This window comes from Eulemur rufifrons, chromosome 19, assembly GCF_041146395.1.
Source record: "Eulemur rufifrons isolate Redbay chromosome 19, OSU_ERuf_1, whole genome shotgun sequence".
In the NCBI taxonomy this organism is placed as follows: Eukaryota; Metazoa; Chordata; class Mammalia; order Primates; family Lemuridae; genus Eulemur; species Eulemur rufifrons.
Genome location: NC_091001.1, coordinates 76520366 through 76543037, shown reverse-complemented (window position 1 = coordinate 76543037; position 22672 = coordinate 76520366). Strand labels below are relative to the sequence as shown.

The following is a 22672-nucleotide window of genomic DNA, read 5'->3' as shown; positions in this document are numbered from 1 at the left end:
CTGGTGGTTGTCTACCACTGCATCCCAGGGACTGGCAGAGTGCCTGGCACCGAGTAGGCAGGCACTCAATCAATATCTGTTGAATGAATTAATTCATAATCATTTAATTTACAATTTGAACATGAGCACAAGAACTAAAAATCAACCAAATAAACCTTTCAAAATATAAATAAAGTTTTCTGTCATTATTATCTACTCCCTTTCACTATGCTTAAAAGTAAAAATCAAATTTGATTATAGAGCTAAAAGAAAGTTGTTGCCTGAATATAAGATCGCGAAAGGTTTTTATTTACATGACTCCCAGACTAAGAAAAGAAAGCAGATATTAATCACACATTAAACAAACCATTCAATTACATTTGTTCAAGGTGCCATCCAGAAAGGAAAACTGAAATGTGCCTTGAAGGCAGGTACTCAACCAGAACACTAGAAGGGCTTTCCTAGACACGGATATTTTGGATTGTGGGATATACAGAGTAAGAGGCAAGTCAGGTGGAAAGGGCAGGTAATATCTTAGGGATGTACGGAGATATTTACAGAGCTCAAGTCCAGGAAGATTTTGGCAAATTCTAGAAACTATGAGACTGGAGATATATTAGAAAAGAATCAGGACAAAACAGGTGGAAGGCAGCTCTTCTGTTGGCAGATTTTCTCCTCACACTGAATTAGCCAGCTGGAGTCCTTGGAACTTTCCTAAACTTTTCTGCATCCAGCAGCACTCTGTCCCAGCCAGATGCTGCATCCGTGACAAGTGGAAGGAGGAAATACTCTGAAATTGGTCAATTTGTTTAGTGAGTGGGGTGACTCTTGGCTAGTGGAAAAAGACATTTTGTATTCAAAAAGTTTGAGATTCCTTAGATGGCATTCCAGATTTTATGAGTGCACTGTGATATGCAAGATCAAACTGAGGAGAGCTAGCTCTTTGGCTGCAGATCTGAGAACTTCCTATGGGATGACAAAACAGAGATAAATCACATCAATCTATTTTCATACCAGTGACACAAGGTAGGTTAAATTATTCAGCTATAGAAAACTCAGTTTTCTTATGAGTCCTCAAATGTCATAATTGTTCTTGCCTCTGTACTTTTATTTTCTCTTTCTTCTCTCAACTTTTCTATTGGCCACATATTTTTCGAGTCAGCTCAAGTCCTACCATGAGGACCTTCCCTGTTTGAACCATCCTTCTGAACTCCTCCATTTTATGTCCATTACTACACAATTCCTCCCTCGAATGCATCTGATTCCCTTGAGAAGGTGAGGAAGAGGGTAGGAGACGAAGAGGATGAGAGAAAGACTATACATATGAAGATCAAGTAATTTTCTAAAAAGAAAATTTCTAAGTATATAAAAGATCTGTTCAAAGGTCAAGCATTATGTTATGTAGGATAACATTTTCAATTTTGGCATTATGTTTTAATGGTTTTCTATAGAATATTTGTGCAATAGAAGATCCTCTTGAATAATTACTTGCTAAACAAATTATATATGAGATGCATCTCAATTTTAGACATGTTTATTTAGATCATTCTCTGAAGATTGTCCTGAAGAAGAAAGAAAGTGGAAACTTATAGATAGTAGGACAGGGAGAAAATATAAGCTATTTTATTTGTTTTCCACTTTTGAGAGCCTCATAATTTCTTGTTATAAGTACTCAGGATACACATGTAAGGTATAAAATCTTTAACATTATTAAAATCAGTTCAGAAAAATCCTTTAACCCTCCAAAAAAATAAAGAACATAAAAAAATCCATAAAACTGTAAATTAGTAATTAATAAATCTATGAAAAAATATACAACTTAATATACATCCAGAGAAATACAAAGGAAAACAAAATAGAAATTGTTTTGTTTCTAGGTTACAACATTCATCACTGGTCAGATGTAATAAGACATGCTTTTGGTACCCCAACTAGTGGAAGTGAAAGTGGAAGAAATTATGGGGAATATAAGTTGGCAACTTGTATAAAAATTCAAAGAAAAGTTCTACCCTTGTCCTAATAATTTCACTTCCAAGTAACATACCTGAGGAACAAAAAAAAAAAACAGAGACATGAACAAAAATTTGTATGCCAGATGTCCATTACCATCTTAAAATATAGGAAAATTTGCAAATAATTAAAATATTCAACTATTGGGAAATGCTTAAATTATTTATGATGCAACATTAGAATGAACTATTTTGCAGTCACTAAGAATCATCTATTGTGGGAGAGAAAAAATATGCCCACATAAAACTAAGCAAAATAAATGTAGGGCACAAAACTATGTTATAAATCATATGATTACAATTATATACATAGAGATATAACCACATTTCTGGAAGGAAAGAAACCAGAATTTTACCATGTTGTGTTGTATATGTTTATTATCTTTCAACCTTCGTGTAACTTCCAAATTTTCTACAGTGTATATATTTTTTATAACAGAGAAAAAGTTGATAATATTAAATGACTAATTTAGACTCATTTTGCCATGTGCTTGAATTATCCCACATCAATAAGCTCCCTTCTACAAGTCAAGCCAAAGAGATGTCAAATCACATTGGGTTCTACAGAGACTCAATTGCCAACAGTGACATAATGCAAAACCTCCCACAGAGACCCTCTTCTCTTTCACACAACACTGTATTTTGTAACAATGAGATTATTAAGTAGAAAGTATTTTCCATCACGTTTTTGTCAGGGAAAATCCCTTAGTAGATCTATTTCTGAGTTATGTTTTTTAACCAGGCTGACAAAATTTAAAGCAGAGTATATAAAAGATGTATTTCCAAGCATCTTCCTCTACCAAATGGAATTCACTCTAGCTATCAAACTGATAAAGATAATTTGTTATAGGCTTATCCCCTGCATGACCCTGTATTTGGAGGGTTGAGAGACTGCAAGATAACAAGTGGTCAGGGCCTCAAAAGATGACACCTGAGCAACCACTTCCAAAATTGACCAGGAATACAAGGAAAATAGTGATGATGATCTTTATGATTTGATGGTGAACTTAATGACCTGTGTAATTCAACTATTCTATACACAATCAACAGATTTAATGAGTCAACAAAATTCAGAAAAAGCCCAAATGCATTTTGACTCAGGAAACAGGCTTTCCTCACTCCCACCCCATTGTAACCCATCATGCTAGACTGACCAATCCATTTCCTTCATGGATCCTTCAGCCCTCACCTTTGTGAGCCCACTTTTGCCTTTGATTGATGAGAACATATTCCAAGGGACTGTTCTCTTTTATATAAATGTATATCCATGTAAATCCTCAAAACTAATGGCCTCTGAATTCTTCCTTGTCAGTCAATCTGGAAGTCCTCTTCCTCAGATCTAATACCTCTGTGCTGAGCCAGGTTTTCCCTGATTTTCCCGGCAGTAAATTCAACTTAATTTAAAATCCAGTCAGATGTAGAGTCTTTATTTTTCCTTTATCAACCCATAGGACTGATGAACAATAGTTAGAATTGTATTTAAATTTTCAAATTGTGGATAGTTTGAATTGAGTATTAGTTAAGGGGTCCTCTTTCAAGGAAAAGAATACACAATTAGTTACACACACACACACACACACACACACAAACACGCAAAGGGATCACAAGTAATTCTGAGATTTTTTTTTTAGACATTTTAGCACAGACAATGTCATAGAAATGCCTCCAGATTACAAATTGGCTTCCTCTCCTTGTGTAGAACACTCCATAGTTCCCAAAACTTCAGAGGGGCAGATGCAAATAAGGAGCCCTGGATTAAAATGAGAGAATCAAACTTAAAATTTCTGTTTACAGAAATTTGTTCATTCGGTTATTTGTTAGATTGGTTGTTTTTTCTTTTTATTGTGTGTTGGTCTCTCTTTCCTTGAGGGTGGGGGGTCTGTTTCTGCCACCAATTTTGTGACTGTAGTTAAGTTATTTAAATGTCTCTGAAATCATGTCAAATGGAACTAGTAATAAAGATTGCATCACTTGATTTCTGAGAAGATTAAGTGCAATCAGAGTAAAATGGATACACACACACACACACACACACACACACTATTGTCTGAAAATGCTAACACTAGAAGGCAACTCCTTCAAGGCAAGGAGATTTTGCACTCCTAGCACTCTTCTTGGTGCCCAATACGGAATTCACTGATAAGGCACTGATTTGCTTGAGGGCTGTGCACACATCCTCAATGTCATCACTGCCCTTGCTCTGTCCCTAAAATGAAGAAAAATGAAGCAGCTGTGGTCATCTACATTCTCACTGTCTAATAGCCACAAGTGGTCTAAATCCAGATTAAAATAAAGTGGACACTGGTTGCATTTATATTTATCCTCCAGCTGTTTCTGTCTCCCAATTTTACCAATTCCAATCAAAAATGCTCTTAGCCCTGAAGAATCTGAAGAACTGCCTCAATTGTGCATTGTCCTCTGGGTGTGCAGATGCAATATAAATGTCTGCTGTGGTAGCAATATACGGAGGGCATCATTTTTATTCAAGCTATGGTGAGGGAGTTAGAAAGTAGTTCAGATACAAGAAAAGATCCTGAGTGTGAGGCCCATGCTTTGTGATGTAGACCTCCTCGTTATTGCCTTCATATATGTGATAAAACACAATTTCAGTGGGAGCAACTGGCATAGGACTCCTGACTCGGTGTGATAACATAGCACATTGTTTCTGCGGAGATGTCAACTCAGTTCCGGAAGGATGATTCACTTTTCCAGTTCTATGCTTTCTTCCCTTGGATCCTCATAAGAAACTGCTGTGAAGTTTAAACATCGAATAAAAATGCTTCCAAACAATTAATGTGACAGCAAACACACCAATAAACTTATCGGCAGCAGCCCAGTATTTTACCCATCTTTAATGTCAGGTTGCTTTTTTATTCCAGAGGTCAGAAAAACAAACACTCTGTGAGCTCATTTTATGCATGCCCAAACAAGCTGAAAAATAGGCGCTTTTCCAAATGCCAGACAATGAAACCTAGGATTTTTCTTTGTACCTCACTGTAATTCGGGTGATAAAACACTTGCTAATACAAGCTATTAAAACAAACCAACAAACAGAAATCAGTCTTTCATAGTCTATTTTAAAACCCCCTGACTGTGTCCTTAATTAACTGCTGACTTTTAAACCAAAGATGCCAGTCAAGAAGTACAAAATTATCTTTTAAGATTGTCTAACTTAAAATTTTAAGATCCTTAATATTTGAAGATAAAAAATAAATAATAGACAACTCATTTTAGCCAACACTTTGGAATCAACTTTAAGTGGTAGAAAACTACACGGTACAAACCTATTTTTCTATTGTTTTTGGTTTTTAGGGAATCAATGGATTATAGTAAATTGTATTTTCTGATGTTCAGAATACTTCTTTTAACCACAGGTTGTTTTAATAACTGGTAAGAAAATAAGCGATATCCATAACAATGACCCAAAGACATTGTAAGGTCCTGGGAATTAAATTACAGGAGAAATAAGTAACTCTGAGTACTTTTATTAGGGTTATTTTATTTTACTTGCAATTCTTCAAAAATGAGTGATCTATGTGTTGTGTATGTATATAATAAGTCTCTCCTGTATAGAATACCCTCTGATCATGTTGAAAAATAAAAGTTGACTCCTTATCTTTAGGAGCTTTTCTAAAGGAAAATTATCTCTCTAAAGAATGTGAACTTGCTGACAGCATGTTCTCTTCCAGTCTACCCCCCACCCCCAACCCCACCTCTTCTTTTCTGCATTGCTCACAATGATAGGATTAGTACAGCTTGTACTGGGGCTTCGGAACTATAATAAACAAGGAGCAGTTTTCTAGTCCTAATTAACCCCTTTTAAAATAAGCACAGTACAACAATAGTCTACCAAGAGTTGCACTGAAAAAACAGCAACAAATCCTAACATTCTGTGAATAATGAACCCTATTTAAACGAGCAGATTACAGTAGGGTCTTAATGAGCTGCTCTGTGGCCACAGGACAGGTTTGCAGCCCAGAGTAATGGAGCATTTTCCAGCAAACTCCTGCAGGGTGGGCTAGCAACAGAATGGCTCCCCTGGTAAAATTAGAGAGGTGACATGACATCAGTGGTTTATTACATTTCCGTTTTATTTTTTCACACATCTCTTCTGCAACTGACACTTGTCATTCCCATCACATTTTGAAATGTTGCCTTCTTGGACTTCCGGGTCTCTATATTCAAGTTTCCTCTTCATTTGTATCTTTTACAAATACTTTATACACCATTAAGTGCATTTGTTTTCAGTGTACAATTCAATAGGTTTTGAAAAACTTACAATATTATACAACCATCACCATAATCTAATTTTACAACATTTCCATTGCACCCAAAAAAAGCCATGTGCAAATTCCCTGTTCCCGCATCCAGGCTAACCTAGCAACCACTGATCTTTCCGTCTGTGTTGGTTTGCCTATTCTGCACTATAAACATGGAATCATGTAATGTGTGACCTTTTAGCATAATGTTTCTGAGCCTCATCCATGTTGGAGCATATAGCGTGTGGAACACAGTAACATTTCATTATATTGATATACTACTCTTTGCTTTTCCATTCACCAGTTAATGGACATTTGTTTCTGCTTCTTGCTATTATGAATAATGCTGCTATGTATAAACATTTGTGTACAAGCTTCTGTGTGGACAAATGTTTTTATTTCTCTTGGATAGGTACCTAGGAGTGGAACTGCTGAGTCATATAGTAAATCTAAGCTTAACACTTTAAGAAACTGCCAAATTGTTCTACAGAGTTTTACTTGCAGCAATGCATGAGGGTTTCTTCCACTCCTCCGTATATTCAGCAACACTTGTTATTATCTGTCATTTTTATTATGGCCATCCCAGTGGCTGTGAAGTTGTATCTCATCATGGTTTTAACTTGTATTTCCTTGATGGCTAATGATATTAACCATCTCTCATTTGTATCTGACTATTTTTTCTGTTTTCTTTCATTTATTCATCTTTTTAGTATTCTTTGGTATTTTTATGTCCTCTTTTTTCTTTATAGCCATTTCGTGATCCACATGGATCATACTGACTTCCACTCATATGTAATTAACTTTCACATCTAAATGCATGCTGCTAATGGCTCATTCTTAATCTATTTATCTCCATTAAGTTGCTGATACCATATTTTAAAAGAAAATCTTTAGGCACATTAAATTTAGCAGGCTTTATTTGAGCAAAGAATGAATTCATGAATTGGTCTGGACCAAAATGGTTCAGAAAGCTCCACCCCATCACATATGGTATGTTATATTTATAGCCAAAGAAAAGGAAGTGGCATATAGAAATAATCTGATTGGTTGCAGTCAGCATTTGCCTTATACAGTCATGTTTGGTAACTTTAAGCCTCTGATTGGTTGGAGGTTCAACTGCTATGACTGGCTGAGACTCAGCTACTTGTTACAAGATTATACTTTCAGTTTAGGTTGCATTCTTTGTACACACCAAGTTAGGATATAGTTCATTATGTACAGGGAAACCTTTACATCAAAGCTAAAATATGTGTGGAGGCAGCTTTAGGCCAAATTTCATTTATTTTAATACACATTTCTACATGAAATACATATTTCTACAGGAAAAAGAGGCAGGGAAGCTGAATCACAAATGCATACATAAATAATACAGAGAAGTTCAAGTTTACTTTAACATACAATTACACAAAGTATTAGTATACTACAATCATTTGGATTTTACATAAATATATTGACCACATGATCAGACTTGCCTGCTGCGCTACTGTCTCATGATTACCGTAGGATTCATTTGGCTTGGAACGCTTCTATTAATAAGCTAGAGCTCAGATGCCATCACCATATCCTCTGCCTGCCTCTTCCTTTGTTCCCTTCTTTTTCTTTTGTAACATAATGGCTGTCAGTGAGGCACACAACACAGGTAGAATCTCACTATACAACCCACCCTTTTCCCTTCTAGACTGACTATCTAATCAGTAGCCAATACGAGGACTCCATAAAAAGGCTCAAATGATGCTTAAACAAAACTTATTGTCCATTGCACACTGTGCAGCCAAGTGAACATGGGGAAACAGGAGAACAAAGCAAGGAACAAAAAAGCAAAAATGGTCAAATTAATTTGCAACCTGGAAACAACATGTCAGATCTCGATTTAAAATAGAAAAGTTTGGAAAACTGGGATAGTTTGATACACAGTAATGTGGCCAATTTAAGAGTAGCAATAAACTGAGTACAATTACACGGTAAATTGGACTGACCAGTTTAGCCCTACTTTTCTTCTGGAAAATAGCAAGCACTGGAAAAAAATATAGCTCTCTTTTTCCCTTTATTTTTCTTTCTGTTTCTTTTTTTTTTTTTTTTCTTTTTCAGGAAAAAAAAAAGCAGCTTTTCTTCTGATATTACTAAAGAATCAAGAAGGGTTTCATTTCATAGATTTTTATTTAGCCTTCAAAACTTCCTTCCATATTCCAAGGCCATTGCTTCTGGAACCCAAATTTGTTTTAGCTTAAAACCTAAGGATAAGAATATATGCTTTTCTATCAGGATGAGTTTTGAGAAATTCTGATGAATAAAACCTGGGCCATTCTAATCTGATAAGGTTGCTATGTTTGTTTGGAAGTAAAATGATATACAAAGAGAACTGAAAAGTACTTGCTAATTGCTAAAAAGCTCCATTGTATGATTTAGTTTAAGACTTAAATATTGGCATCTTTGTGGGAACAAAATACTTGTGAGTGGGGAGTAGCTGTGGGGATTTTTTGTGCTGTTTTTTTTTTCATTTTAGGAGGGCAGAAAACTAGGACTATGGTACTTTGAAAGCTGGAAGATAATCACTGACCTCCACATACACATCGCTAAGGTATATTAATTAGTTTAGCTTTGTAACGGTGTAAATTGACATTTCTTTTTCATATTATAGATTTATACAAAGAAAAATACTCAAAGAGATAAGGAAGGAGAAATAAGAAAAGTAATTCTTAGACCAGGGATTATTTAAGGGTAACTTGACATATAAATGTGATACAATTAAATTCAAACCACTTTTCAATCTAATTATTAATACAAAGAAATGGGAAGGTATTGACCTCTAGGCATCTGAAAGCTTAGATAAAATCATTACAAACTGTCAGCTCTACCATTAAAATAAATCCAGAATCTAACCATTTCTCGTTATTTCCACTGCTGCTACCCTGGTCTGAGTCACCAGCATTTTGGATCTCTGAAAAAAACTTCCAAACTTGTGTCCTTCAGTCTATCCCTGATACATACACACACACACACACACACACACACACAGAGGCAGGCAGAAAGAAAGAAAAGTAATCCTTTCAAAACCTAGAGTCTAATCATGTCACCCCTTGGCTAAAAACCCACTCATGAGAAATTAAGTAACCTTTTAGAGTTAGAAACAAAAGAGGTGTCAATTAAAAAAGCAGCTCTTTTAATTCTATATTCTAAAGAGCAGCTAAATCTACACTATTAACAGAACAGCTGCTTTCCGAAGCCATGAAAATGGTCTGAGAAAGTCACAAGGTGAGGACAAGATAAATAAGTAAATATTTAGCAAAATGAGAGTTTATAAAGCTCAATCAAGAAGTATTGAGTTTCTAGATGCTATGTATTTGTTGCTCCATTTAAACATTTGTACTAACTGAAGTTTGTAGGTGAAAAGTGAAATTTGCCATCTAATATGTATTTTGTATACAAAAGCATGGGTGAATACATTCAGTAGCCTAAGCTGCTTCTCTTGGCTCTTCGTTCCTGCCATGATAGGAGTTCTGTTTGTGCTACACTAATCATCACCAGTAATTACATGATGGAAAACCTACTCCGCAGCCCTGATGCCCCCACCACCACACCCAAGCTCAAGGGCTCCTGGAGCCTTGTAGCAGCTTATAAAGAAAAAAAATTTCTCAGCAATAACATTATCTCACACTTGAGACAAAATATCTTCATTACAAGCAATGCCACCAATTAAATTAATTCACTGGTTTAAAAAAAAAAAGGCTACCCTACAGTATTTGCATTTGTTTGTTTGTTTGGATGCTTTGGAAAAAGAAATTAAATGGAAGAGAAATTAACAATATCCTCAGAAATAAAAACTATTAGCATGTAACTTTTCTATTTTGCTTTTCCCACTTAATATAATGATGCAAGCATTTTCCTATCTCATTACAAACTCTTCAGAAATACAAAAAAATAATAACAAACCCTGCTGTGGCTTCTCATCTCTTTCAGAGTAAAAGCCAAAGTCCTGCAGATGGCCTATACTCTATACAATCTGACCTGTCCTTACCTCTGTGAGCTCATCTTCAGTATCAGCCTGAGGCCCACCATTTTACTCCAGCCACAATCATCTTCCCAATGGACTCTTTAACTAGCCAGACAATTCCCTGGATCATGGCCTTTCACTGGCTCCTTCCTATGCCTGCTATATTCTTCTCCCAGATTGCCCTCTTATCTCCTTCAAGTCTGTGGGCCAACATCACCCACACTTTGCCTTCCCAGTGCCCTGCTTTGTTTTTCTCCACAGAACTTATGTACTTACCAATATAATATTCTATTACTTATGTTTAAATATTTGCTGTCCCTCTCCCATAGCGGAATGTGAGTGACAGAGGACAAGGATCTTTGTCTTTCATTTGTTCTGTTCCAGGGCCTAGACTGATGCCACCTGATGATAGTCAAAATTCCTTAAAGATTGTTGTTCCTTGTGATGGGTCAGGACTGAACTTGTAAAGTACTTTCCTTTATCCAGAGAACTGGTGAGTATCTGTGCTTCCTATTGACTAAGGTACAGTCTGGACCGGAGGACAGACATGAGATAAGATTGCTATGTTCTGCCCTCAAAAAAAAAAAAGAAAAAAAAAAAAAAAAGAAATTGAATGTCTTTTTAACTCTTTTACACTTGAAATTCTCATCTTCCTTTAAATCACAAGGATAATCTGTTGACCCTTACAACAGCTCTGAGCTATTATTATCCCCAATTGAGAGAGAAAGAAAGAGGCTGTGGGGTTTATTGAGGCCAGAAGTGGCAGAACCAGGACTAGTAAACCATGTTATTGGGTTTCCTCTCATATACAGTCACAGTGAACGGCAGCCACAGCTCTGACAACAGTAAATTAGCAAGTAGAGAGGAGTCTCTCTTTCCACCCTCAGAAGAGGCTTTTAGCCTGTGTAATTAGCTTCTGAATAAAGATACAAGAATAGCTATTTCATTGATATGCTTTCAGTAGGTCTTAGTCTTTCCTTTCTATTGTTTGTTTCTTTGGTTTTGTTTGGTTCAATGTGTAAGTGCTTGGCTTTAATCTTCATTTTACTTAATTTTTGCCTATAATAAAAACCCTACATTTACACAGCCCATCCCAGGGTCCAGAAAGCCTTCACACCTTGTCCATTTGATTCACCCTCAAAACAACCCTAGTTGAGGTAAGAGCAGGTGGGTGTACCTTCACTTCAGAGGGAGGAGTGACCAGCCCAAGGTGACATCACTGGTATGCCTCAGAACTAGGATTCACACACTGACCTCTTTAGTGAAAACCCAGTGTCCTTCACTTACTGCAAATGCATTCACTGTTGTGTGTGTGTGTATGTGCTGGAGGGAGCACAGGGGTCAATTACATAATGGGAAAAAATTATCTAAATTATTCTTACTACGAATATCTTCTAGGAATATAATTGTCACTTTTGCCCTTCATTTCCATTTCCTGGCAATTGTTCTGCCTCCAGATTCAAAAACAGACTCATTGGAAGTTCCTTCCCACTCCTTTCCCTTTCTCCATGGCCTCATCACCACCTTCTGTTAGACTAATCTACATTTCCTGCTTTTGAGCCTTTGCTGATGCTTTCTCTCTGCCATCCTCGGTACCCAAGTGCAATTTTGCCAGATTCCAGGTCCAAAGTTAATATCACCTCCTCTTTGGTCACACTAGTAAAGGTGCTTCCTCTTATCTCTCAATATTCACATGCTGTCCAACTTTGAAGAGCTGCTTACCTCCTTTTTAGAGTTGTATAAGCTTCCTGTGAGCTGGCTGTATAATCTCAGACTCTCCAGCACACATCACAGTCTGGCACTTAAAACAGTGCCTTTTAAGTGGGTAGGCTTAGTTACTTCAGGAATGAGCTGTGAACTCAACAAGATAGCTTCAGGGGAATTATTAGAGAGGAACGGAGGCCAGAAGCATTGCTTGCCTGTCTACATCACCCAGCTTCAGCACCCTGGCCCTCCTTCAGGCCTCCACTGCACTCCCCACCTCTATGCCACACACACAAGATGGCATGAACTATGACAGCTGGCTCCATCAGGTAGGAGGAATGTCAGATGTATCAATGACACAAGGTCTTATTGTACCATAAATATATAAACCATTGTTCTTTAGCCAATGAACACTTTTTTATGTGCTAAACTACGTTTCATTTCACCGGACACTTCTTACAGCATTTAGCCATTACCAAGAACTTCATTATGTTTGATGCGTATAGTTTTCATCTGCACAGAAAACATTTTCATTTGATAGGCCTATTATTTAATCCATTTTATTTGTGTGTACAGGATAATAATTGTCCTTCAAGAAAACAATGAGGTATTTTTGATGTAAGAAGCTTAAAAATCACTTTTTTGGAAGTATGCAGCATATTGACATACTGTCTGGGAGTAAGCCTGAAAAATGGAATGAATCCTATTTAAAAATCATTTTGTGACTTAAATTAAGAATTTTATAATTTTAAAAAGATTATAAATTTCTTCAGATTTAATAACCAGAGATACTTTTTTAAATTCCAAACTATTTAGGAATATATTTTTGCATATTATGAGTTATATATTCATTCATACAAAGGCTGTCCGGAGAGATCCAGCCATGTAATCATTCTCATTATACTAACATTGGCTGGATACTTTCTGGACAGTCCTCATATTTTTATAAACAAAAAATTAGTTGTCTATTCTTTAATATGACTTGTAGATTTTTTTTCTTTCTTTTTCTGAATCTACAACTTTTAAACATCTTCAACAGAACTTACCCTCTGAAAGTTAATCAATGCCTTGATTAATATCTCACAATAAATTATAACTATCATATAGACTTGACTTTGCTTTGATTTCACCCTAAATTAATTTCTATTTTAATATTAGAAGATTTGAAGACAAAATAGAATCTACGAAGTATACTTTTACTTTATATTAAAGAACAGAATTATCATTAAAATTGCTCCATGAGGATTGGAATTTTTCTCTGTTTTGTTCAATGATTTATCTCAGCACCTAGAACAGTGCCTAGTATACACAAGACACTCAGCAAACGTATCAAATAAATGAATGCCTCCTGTCCACTGCAGTTTATCCCCTTGGGGCAGTGGAAGATCAGAAGAGGCTCCTACTCTGCCAGACACTAGGCTAAACAATGTTAACATATCATCTTATTTGACTATCAAAAACATTCTTTGCAGTAAGTTTTATTATCCCGATTTTACAGATGAGGAAACAGAAGCATTGAGAAGTTAAGTTGTTCATTCAAGATAACAGAACTAGTATATTTGCGGTTTTAGAATAAATCCTTTAAAATCTGTCTGTCTGCAAAAGCTGTCCTCTTAACATCCCATAATGCCTTCCTTCGCTCAAAAGTATTATAACTATAAAGAACATCAGCTCCTCCTTTTCCATCCCCACATTGCATAAGAATATTGAGATAAAATGACTTGAAAGAAACATCTTTGTAGGTCAATGCCACAACTAAGTCATGGCCTAATACCAGTAACCTGTTTGGATTTTTAAGAGAGTGGAGTTCTCCAGCCTTAAAACATCAGAGGCCATTAATAAGCTATAGTTGAGCAATATGACAGAGAAACGCACTATCTATGTTTCCTAAACAGAGTAAAACTGGCTTCTGAAAAAGAAAAGAGAAACTCATGGACCTAATTTGTTTTTAGACTTGGGCAATTCATGTTAAACTAAGGCCTGGGAAAGGAAGCAGAACCCCTCCTCAGAATCCATCTGGGAAGGAAAAGAGACCTCCTACAAGGGTAATGTGTAACCTGAAGTTAGCATAGTTGTGAAGTTTGGCAATATAAGCAGGACCTTTGGCTACTGGTTTACATCAATGTGAGCACCTAGTATTTGGATTTTCCAGGAAGCAGGCCAGTGCCATAATATATGGCTGGCTGCTTCTGACTTGAATTTACAGTGCTCCAAAATACTGGAGCAGGACCTCTCAGAACTTCAGGGAGTCCATTCATCAGCAATATACTCCCGAAATATATATGGTGTCTCAACTATGTGCTGAGCACTGATCTGAGAGTTGGATATACAGAGATAAAGGAAATAAAGTTTCTGACCTCAGAAAGTTCATGATCATAATGTGTGTGTGTGCATGTGTGCACACTCATATCAAAATAATAATGTTGGGAGGGTCTTTATGTAGTATGAAATTGTACAGGAAAGAACTCTCTCTCTTTCCAATCTTAGGTTCATGGCTAAGGCCCTACCTCATGTGTCAAGGGTTTAGTGCTCATTCTCGCCAGTATATATGCTGGTGGGCACCTTCACTATTCACATTTTACAGATAAAGAAATTAAGTTTTAGAGGTGACTGGCTTAGGTTCTTACAGAAAATGGTGACAAATTCAGGATTAAAAGTATCTCAGGTTTCTTTGATACCAAAGACAAGGTTCCTAACTCATCAGGAAAGAGGAAGTTCAGGAAAAGGTTCATAGAAGAACTGGGGAGATATATCTTTGATCCTATTTTAGACCTACATTTTTGTGCAGGCTGCTTCCTCAACCAAGCCTCCATTTAATATGGACTGCCCAAGTCCAAAAACAAATTAGGAGCCTGAGACTCTCTTTCCTTTTTCAGAAACCAGTTTTATTCCATTTAGCAAACATAAATAATGCTTTTCTCTGTCACATTGCTCAACTAGAACTTATTAATGGCCTCCACTTTTCCTTGCTTGTGCCTTAAAGATCCCCAGTAATTACCCAAGGGCTCTACAGACACATAGCCCTAGAGGCTGGTTTGGTCTTCTATTTGCTACATTTGGAAAATTCTACGGTACAGTAAACATGAGTGATAGCATCAGTATGCCTTCATAAAATGATGAGATTCCACAGAGTGTGGGTTTACCCTTCTGTCTAAAATAATTTTACTTTTTCATATCATTTAGAACCCAAAAGAGCTTATCTCTTCTTCTGATACATCATCTGAAGGCTATCCCAAATACTTTTATATTAGTTAGAAACTGAAATACTTGACATGAAAACACAATGGTAGCTGCCTCTCCCCAGGCAGGCCTATTGTTATATTCATGAAGTGCTTCCTGAAGTCTTCTCAGACTTGCAGAGACTAGGAAAGGAATTGTTTGGTCTGTCCATCACTGCAATTCCTCCTAATTGTTATTTGTATTATTCCTCAAGACTGTCACTCCCTACAGAGTATGTGGCAATGTTGATATTACAATGTACCTAGGATATATATTTTTCAAGAGTCTGAGGGTGCCATGTATAAAGTCTATTTCAATTCCTCCCATCAGGTACAGAAATGCTACAAACTAAACAAAATGTCCTTACCACAGCTTGCATAACTGAGAAAAGTATATCATCTGCACGGAAAAACTGCTAATTCTATTTTGCCTTCGATATTTTGAACACTACACCTGCCCTACTATATTCAGGGCTAGATCTTTGCACAGGCAGTTAGTGGCCACCTACACGGTGTGTTTTGAGACATACTGAAATGATCATTTTTCCAAACATATCCTGATACCCAATGTTCTACTTTTCTCTCTTCAAACTCTATTCAAGAGAAATGTGAATGGTTAACATATCAAAAGTGAGGAGATTGTCCAAAGACAATCCTTACAAAACATGTCTATTCCTTCTCTAATTAATACATTAGAAGAGTTTAGGGTATCAAATAGCAAATATTGATCCTTTGGTTTCAGGAGCAATGAAAATTTTGAACAAGGAAATTTCTGTGTAGGAGAGTAAGATACAACTCAACTCTTTCTGGTGAGGGATAAGATGAGGATGCTAATTAACACAGAAGGTGTAGACCCAGGACTTCCCAACAAGAAGGACGATACAACTCTTTTAGGGATTGTAAATTCATTCATTCTTGAACCCCACCCTCAATGATTCTCATTCACTAGACCTGGAGTGGCATCTGAGAAGCCTTATTTTTTTTAATAAACACCCAGTTGGTTCTGATACATCATTAAGATCCATGAACCACTCTTCGAGAACTGATGCCCAAGGATAATAAACCAAGATACAGGAGATAAAGGCCAGAGGGAGGAGACATCTTCATCACTTCAGTGTTTCCCAAGGCTACTCTTGCTAGCATGTTCTTTTGACTTAAGCTGTTCATCCTACATTTTTGCTCATTGAAACACCATCCACATACCATATTTTTTTCTGCCTCCAAAATAAATTTTTTTCTCTGGACAATCACCTGGTTCTTTACAACTTTGCTGCTTGTTCTCACAACTCTTTTTTTTTTTTTTTTTTTTTTTTTTTCAGATTCATGAATCTTGAGAGGATTTCTGGTTCCTTCAGGTAAATGAACCTTCAGGCTCTTCTTTGTGCTCCTTAGACATTGGCTTTTGTTCAAGTTTCAGCTCCTCTCCCTCCCCTGTTTTTAGTGCATTGACCTCCTATCTATGATCTCTGATAAGAAACTGACTATTCCTGATCCTATGGGGCCTTTACAGTGTAGGGTGACAGAGTTTAACATAAGCAATCAAGTCTAAGTTATCTCTTTAGATAAACCAAAAATGAGAGAAAACTCAAAACACAAGTGTTTCACATTGTCCCATTTTAGAATTGCCTTTTTCATTCTGTTTTGCTGGAGCTAATTTCACAATTACTTGTGTTTCTTTAGGATATATGACAACTGGTGCAGTAAAGGTAATCTCAATTGATTCTCAGTGCAGAAAAAAGTTAGTCTAGAACTTTCAAATGCATATGCATAATTCACATATGAATCATCCAGAATTCACAATCTATATGTACAACAATATGCCCTCTATCCACTATTTCCTTCTCATACTGTAGTTTCCTATACCCCAAATACAACTCTGAGTTTAAAGTTTTAAGAATATTTGTATTTTTTTAACTTTTTTAAAATTTTAATTGACTAAAAATACCTAGGGCCTATTTTCCAATAGCTGAAACCCTGCTTTCTAAATCTATGCATCTGCATCTCAATTGTGTTTATCTCTAGGAAAACAATTATTCAAATACTAAAATTATATTTTGTTCATTAATTTCATTAATTTACTCTTAAGAAACAAGTGCAGTCTTTACGGAGCTCCTACTCTGGGTCAGGCACTGTGCTTAGGGGTAGGAATACAATGGTAAACAAATAGATCCTCTTGGAGTTTATAATCTACTAAGGCAGACAGATGACAAATGCACAACTACACAAATCAATTAGTTAAATAATTTGTAAATGCTAAAAGTAATCTTGAAATTGGCATTGGAAAATCCACATGCCAAATACCATGTGCATTTTCCAATCAGAATGCATGACTCTCCTCCTCTCTCTTAAAGAAAAGAAAATAATTATAACACAAACTAAAGAACAGCATGCTTCCCTCTTCAAAGAAACTTGCCTAAGCCATCCAGCATAAAATATTCATCCTAAATTTCTAGCTTAAAAGTGAACTGTTGAGAATTCAATGTTTAAGAGATTGTATAATAAGGTGTGTATGGAGAGAATAGAAAGATAGCACTGTTTTTTTATTTTGTTTTTCTCTCCACTGGTGATAAAAACATCCTTCTCCAACTATGGCCCCAGAAATCCCATGTGGAACCAGAAGCAAAGCTCTTGATTCTTTTGGAAGATTTAACAGGAAAGTATCTGTAGTTAATTTTGGCTTGCACAATGTCCTTCACTGTCTGGGCATAGAGAAGCTAGTCATCTCATCTCATCTCATCCAGAAACTCTGCCATGAGTTTAGAAACCAAATCACATACTTTGATATTCACTCTGAAGCTAAGATAAAACTGTAGGTTGATGTAATAGGAAATGGAGTTGATATTCCTAAAAAAAAAAAAAAAAAACCCTGTATGTGTATGATATATTTTAGTCTTATTTTGCAATAAAAATAGCCTAATGCTATCACCTTCTGTGCAGAACAATAATTCTTAATAAAAGGCAAAAAGATGTTTATCCTTCAAATAGAAACTATTATGTAATTTTTGGTTCTTTCACATGTGAGATTTCTGAAGAGAAAAAACAAATCATGTTAACCTTTACAGCATCAAAAAAGTGATAAACTGAAAGCATAATTAACTTTGTTCTTTTAATAAAACTTGGTTGCTTTGATAGAGTCCAGTTTACTAGTGTCTCCACAGGCCACTTCTTTCCTCAGTATGCACAGATGAATAAGAGATTAAAAAATTTTTGTGACCTACAGTAAGGTCAACTTTTAATTATCATACTAATTTCAAGTACTAGATTTAATACTTTTCTACTATTTAATAAAACAGACTCCCAAAACATTATCTGGGCTATAAGGAGGATGCCCTTTCATACCTTAAGATATTTTATTCAAGTAGCTGTGAAGGCCAGTAAAAAGTCTTGCTATCTTGCATTGATCTTGAATCTTCTAAGCTGATAAATCCATGTTTGTTTGTGAATGTTTTGGTTTTTCCAGTTTTTGTCTCTTACAATTAAAGCTGTTATGAACATTCAGATACAAGTCACTACAGTGAAGTATGTTTTCATTACCCTTGAGCATGGCTAGATTACATCGTAGGTATATGTTTAACGTTTCTGAGAAACTGCCAAACTATTTTCTAAAGTAGTTGTACCATTTTACCTTCTCATGAGCAGTATGTGAGAGTTCCGGTTCTTCAATACACTTGGTATAGGCATGCTGATATATGCCTTGTCTGCTTCATGGGAATAAATGATTGTAGTGGGGGTGCTCACAAGTTTGTATCTTACTCTGAATTATATTGTTTGCATCAGAAACTGACACTTCGTATTTTCCTCTTTGCATTACTTCTGAACAATTTTTTCACTCAGGAAAATAGGTGTCACAGCTAATTAGAGCTAAGATCATTTCTTTGCAAAGATAAAAACGTGAAGGTGAAGGATGTTATTAATTCCTCAAGCATTTTTATATATTATATATACAAAATTATATATAGTTATACAAATAATATATATACAATATTTATTTATATATACACAAAATTAAAATTCAAGAACAAAATTGATGCAAATAAGAAGTAGCCAACCACAGATCAAAAGCTCCATCATTCAGAATAGACCATGCAAGTAAAAAAATAGTTGAACATCTTTAAATACCAGTGGGAATCATTGTTATAATATTTTAGAACTACTGACCCAGAATTCTGGGTCAGACAAGGTAGACAGTATACATTAATTCCAAGTTCTAGAGCACAGAAGGAGGATATGTGTGTGTGTTAAAGACCATTTAAAAAATTTTATAGATTCTAGGATTAGAGAACACGTGGGTGGCACAGTGGGGGCATATAAAAGAGAAGACAGTGAGAAATGACCTCATTTTGCTTTTAAATAGCTAAGGAAAAATACTTTTTCTGTTTGTTTTATTTGAATGCAATTTGCTTTATTATACTATATTCCTTCCTTCTTCAAAAACAATTGGAATGTGCTAATCATTTATAAGCTTGTGATTTTATTCTAAAGACAAAAAATATTACAAATGTGAAATATAGAGAAATCCAAAAAGAATTAAGACAAGTTCTTTCCTTTTTAGAAATTTAACTCAGTCAAGTAAACTGTACTTTTCCTTTTCTGATGATGCATCTTAATTGCATGTTATCAGCATGGTTTGCTATTCAGCAGAGACAATTTCATAATTGCTATCTTCAGAGAAGTAAAATAACAGAGGGCTTCTTCTATTAACATTTAGTGAAGTGTTACAAATAGCATTGGGTGAATGAAGGGCTTCAAATTATTAGAAGGACATAATATTGGTTACACATGTTCATTGAATAAGAAAGATATTTTTAGTTTCTTTCAGTGTATCAATTGCTGTGAAATAAACAGCATTCTGCAAGTAATGATATATTAATGGAGCTGATGGCTATTTTGCTAATTTGTAGGGACCAGGATAGAATGTCATATAAATCGGATAACCAAAGGAAGTTCACTGAGATACTGGTGCATTTAATCTGAGTTCTGAGTTTTCTCCTCATATCCATCCTTTAATGTTCAGCTCAAAATTTAAATTCTCTGAGAAGCTCTATTTTTCCCTGGTCAAAAATGATATTTTCCTTCTTAAAACACTGTTTTCCTTCTTGTCTTTATCTCTTATATGGCTCTAATGTTATCCCTGGCTTTATATTTCTAGTTATTATTGCATCTTTGTATGTTTTATCTATTCTAACTACATTGAAAGTTCCCAGAGTTTTGAAAACATATTCAAAATTTGGTTATGTCCCATCCACAAAATTTACTATCATTTTTGTCATTATTTACATTTGTATAATGCTTTATATTTTTTAGAAAATTTTTACATGTGCTATTGTCTATGGTCTAACAAAATGCCTTAAACTAAGTAAGAATTCAGTACATTATTCATCTAATGATAGTTTCTCCTGGGTTGTCCCTGAGTAATAAGATGCCTTTTAGAAACAATGGCAGCTGTGAGGCATTTTGAACAGTATTTCAATCTTAGTAGCCCACAGAGCATCTGACATCTCAACTTCCCCTTTTTCTTTCAACAGAGTGCTCCATTTACTACTATTCAGAGTCATACCTGATTTGCCAATTCATTGTCTTATTGGTGTTTTCAAGGACCATCCATTATATGATATGTGAGACCATAAAACAGAGACAAAGAGTGGTTCCCTCAGGCACTCCTTCCTTAATTAGTGTTCTGCTGTTCAAGCTTAAGTGAATGGCTCAGAGTCAAAAAATAGAGTCAATATGCAGAAATTTTTGTCTGCTTGTTTACAATCTATGACAAGCCTATTAAATCACTACTGAGTGTATCCTTGAGTCAAATACTGGTATCCAGAAATTAATATAAATGGAGTTAATTGCATATCATGCATCATGGAGGAGGAAATATATTCCCTACAGGATTTAAGAAGAAATACTACCCTTGCAATCACCCTGGATAATTAATTAGTGCAGTGAGTTGGGTTGCACTGAAAACTGGACAGTTTTGCAGTGGTATTGATACTTCCACGCTTGGAGCAACTAGGTAGAATCAGAGGCAAGCAGCCTCCTCATTACTTCAAGGTGCCATTCAAATGTCATAATTTTCTTGGGCATCATGACATGTAAATGTTGGAAAGTAGGGAGAGCCTTAAAAGCATAGGGGTTTTCCTCCTCAGGTCACAGGGCATGTATATCATCAGCTTTGTGCTTTAGATTTACGTCATCATGGAATAGGGATTTAAAGCGGGAATTTCATAATCAAAGGTTTTCTTTTGGGGTGAGAGAAAGGAAGGAGGTAAATAGAGGAAAGGTCAGATCCAAATACAGATGCATCATCATGTTCATGAAGTAGAAGATGAGTTTTCCAATGTAGAAATAAAAATTGTTGAGAACAGTTCTGGTCAGGGGATTCAGGACCTCCAGGTGATGGATCGTATGAAGTGTGTGGACTTGGGGAGAAAGAAATCTAAGCAGGAGAAGTGGGAGGGCAAGAGTGGTGGCCCAAAGGAAACTGTGTGTGACCAGTGGGTCTGAAAAAAAGAGTTCACCCAGAGAAATATCAAGAAATAAGTTTGGGGATCTAAACTGTGAGCATCCAGAAGACAGGACCTAGTTTTACCTCCCTTTGTACCCCAGTGACAGGCATGAGACCTGGAATATGGTGGAGTTCAGAAGTTTATTAAATGAGGTAGCAAACAGATATTTAAAACATTTTTTTTTTTGCAGGATTAGGGAGATTGAGCTTTACCTTTTTTAAGGCTGTGAAAAATCCCTGGAAAGTTTTAGATTAAAAAGTATTTTTTTGTGTGTGAAATATTCACTATAATAGAAATAAATAGCAATATCAAAAATATTTTAAACTTCACAAGATACTTTCATAATCACCATTTATTGCCTTCAACTGGAGCTATGACATAATGCTAAATAATTACTTAACTAGAGCTAAGAAACTGGACAAGACAGCTATACCAAATTTCATGACAATTATTTGGGTTACAAAAGTGCCCCTTGATTAAAATACTATATAATAGAGTAGTTTTCTCTAATAATTATTTTTTAAAAGTTTCTTCTTATCCCCATCTATCATTAAATATATAACCACATCCCAGAGTAGAATTAATGTAAACTAATATAGTAACCCGAGTACACAGGTAAAGAAACTGATATGATACAAATAATGATTTTAGAAAAAACATATTGGGTTGCCCACAGCTACTCAAATATACTAAATCCACCAGACCTCAATTTAGAACAGTAGTCTCTAAGAAAAGTACCTCTAGCATAATTTTTAAGGCTATTTCACAGAGGGGAGACCATATGAACCAGAATTTTCAGAACATTTTTTGTTATGGACAAATTAAAATTTTATACATACAATTTTATACATCTATCTATAGTCAGCATTATCTTACTGTCTTCAATTATTTTTTTTTATCGTGGGTGTATTTATCCAGGGTAAACATGGATTTAACAGTAGCATTGTACCATATATGTAAAAATTAAAAAATTTAGAAAATAAAGAATAAATACAGGTGTTTTCACACTCTG

At 35.5% G+C, this 22672-nt stretch overlaps 1 protein-coding gene across 17 annotated transcripts in view; it reads right to left on the bottom strand.

Moving 5' to 3' along the window:
• Nucleotides 1-22672, bottom strand: part of NRXN1 (neurexin 1) — a 1058130-nt gene that overhangs the window by 697699 nt on the left and 337759 nt on the right. The window lies entirely within an intron of this gene.